Raw genomic sequence first — 2,258 nt, 5'->3', positions numbered from 1 at the left:
TAAGAAAACTAAAGTAACATCCATAAAAAATACACTAACCACACTTGGTTATAAAAAAAATTGAATAATAAAATCAACTGCTGCGTGGCCTCTGAGCTCCATAGCCCAGCACAGGCCATCGGACCATCCAGATGTTTGTTCAGATGGATAAAACATAAAAACATAGTTCATTGTTTGGCTATTAACTGCTAGGAAGTCAACAAACTCTCTTTGCCAGTATATAAACAGTGAAATTGTGTTTGTTTTTGCCTTGGAAGTGTTAACCCATTCGCCCCATGTGGCAAGAATACATGCCATGCCCACTGTAATGCACGTTTATTTATTGTATTTACACATAGATGGCTCTACAAGTTCTTAATCACCAAATAGCCAGTTATTAGAAACTACCTATCCCACCTGTTTACCCTTTCCTTTCACTTTAAGAAAGGGTCTTTTGTATCATTTCATTGTTTAAAATATCATAATGACAAATTAATAATCATAACATCAATAACAATTATAACAGTATCGATAGCAATGGTATTAATTTTCCCACCAATTTAAGTAATGGGGAAATCAGGATCGGTCACTAGGGCTTACTGATAGACTTTTTGCCGGCTGAGCCCATGTGGAGCCATCTGTAGGTAACAAAGTTCACCAAAAACTACAGGGGACAGAACATAAATCCGGGGCGAATGGGTTAAGCGTACAGGATGCCTCTCTCTGGACTTTTTTATGTTGCGGTCTTTGATAAACAACGCTGGCTTTACCGCTTATGTTTTGCTCATCATTTCTAGCGCCATTTACATAGCCCTTTAAGACTTTTACACACACCTATTACACAGAAAGTGAAGGTAAAACCACAACCTTATATCACAGTATGCAATATCCTCTCCTTTGACCCCATAACGGAGGCGAACAAACCCCCACCACATACATCTGGCACGGCAGAGGTTCGACGACCTCTCCGGCAGCCCATTCTGGAATAGGGAAACCGGACCGTCGTGCGGGCTACACTTGGGGGAGATTCGTAGGTCTACCCTAAAGTACAAAGGCCGTGGCGCTGCCTCGTGTGGCTGGGTTCTGTAGTGTGACTGAACCACAAGTAAATCTGAAAGTTATTATTGGTCTGTTGTAATGAGATAATGCCAGTACTAGCATTATGTAACAGCAAATTAACACTTAGGATGATGAAATGACATTGTTCGGAGTCAAGAGAGCGTGAGATGAAGTTCGTCAGTTATTACATATTAAGGAAACACCATGAAATAACACCGCAATAACACTAAATAACACCAGAGAACAAGGGAAATGTTTAAAGAGTCATAACACGTTCGTCACCTACTATAACAAATCAGCATTAAGCATCACCAACATTACACTCGATTAACACTTAAATAACACAAAAACAGGGGTAATAGGCCACTCTAAACCCTAAGATAACAGGAGAGAAGGAGGGTGTTGCCTCCCGTTCACTCTACCCTCTATCGCCTATCCTACACAAAAAACTACTTCCTCTACCTAAACGACAAGGTTGACGAGGCACTTATCTCACCTTTTGCCACAACCACACACAGTGGCTGAGGTTAAAGCTAACGAAAAATGCACGGAAAGGTTGAATTTGGTTGAACGTTCTCGCGAGATCGCCCCTCTCGACTTGTCAAGAAACACTGATGCCAATTCTCAACTCGCGAGAATTCTTGCGATTTTGGGTATGCGTTGCCTGTTTTATTCACTTTGTTTTATGTTTGGTTTATTATCATTTGAAATGTGGTATTTTTTATTCTCATTGTTAGGATTTTAATGTCAGGAACGGTTGTTGCCACTTCCTAGCATGCGAAAATTGTGACAATACTGTTGCCAAATACCATTTCGCGAAATGTCTTATATTTTGGTGTCCGTTGTGCTTATTTTGTGGTATTTGGTCAATTGCTTTTGGTTTTCTTGATGGAAAAAGGCATCGGCATTCTGTTACACTATTCGGATTTTTGGTTTCAATTACTTTTTAACATTTGTCTTGGTAAACACTGTTGCCAACTTCCACCTCGCGAAAATTATTACGGACACTTCTGCCAATTTCCTTCAACGCAAAATTTCTTGTTATTTATGGTATCTGATTTTTGCAGATGTAGTTTCCTGACGCAGAAGTGCACTATTTTTTTTTTTTTTTTTTTTTGAAGTATTCGAATCTGTTATTAGTTTCTCATCAGAGTATTTTGAGAATGTTTTGCGATTTCAGTGTGTTTTTTTTTTTATTTAAGTATAAATTATCAATTGCT

The 2,258-nt window shown here is 38.9% G+C and overlaps 1 protein-coding gene across 1 annotated transcript in view; it reads right to left on the bottom strand.

The window, feature by feature from the left end:
• Positions 1 to 1,635, bottom strand: part of LOC125031920 (transmembrane protein 170B-like) — a 16,504-nt gene extending 14,869 nt beyond the window's left edge. The window contains exon 1 of the mRNA XM_047622927.1: positions 1,535 to 1,635. The gene's annotated coding sequence lies outside the window, so the exon portion shown is untranslated. The remainder of the gene's footprint in view (positions 1 to 1,534) is intronic.
• Between the last annotated feature and the right edge of the window lie 623 nt (positions 1,636 to 2,258).

The sequence above is a fragment of the Penaeus chinensis genome, chromosome 13 (genome assembly GCF_019202785.1).
Source record: "Penaeus chinensis breed Huanghai No. 1 chromosome 13, ASM1920278v2, whole genome shotgun sequence".
NCBI classification, from domain to species: domain Eukaryota; kingdom Metazoa; phylum Arthropoda; class Malacostraca; order Decapoda; family Penaeidae; genus Penaeus; species Penaeus chinensis.
This window is presented reverse-complemented; position numbering and strand designations above follow the sequence as displayed.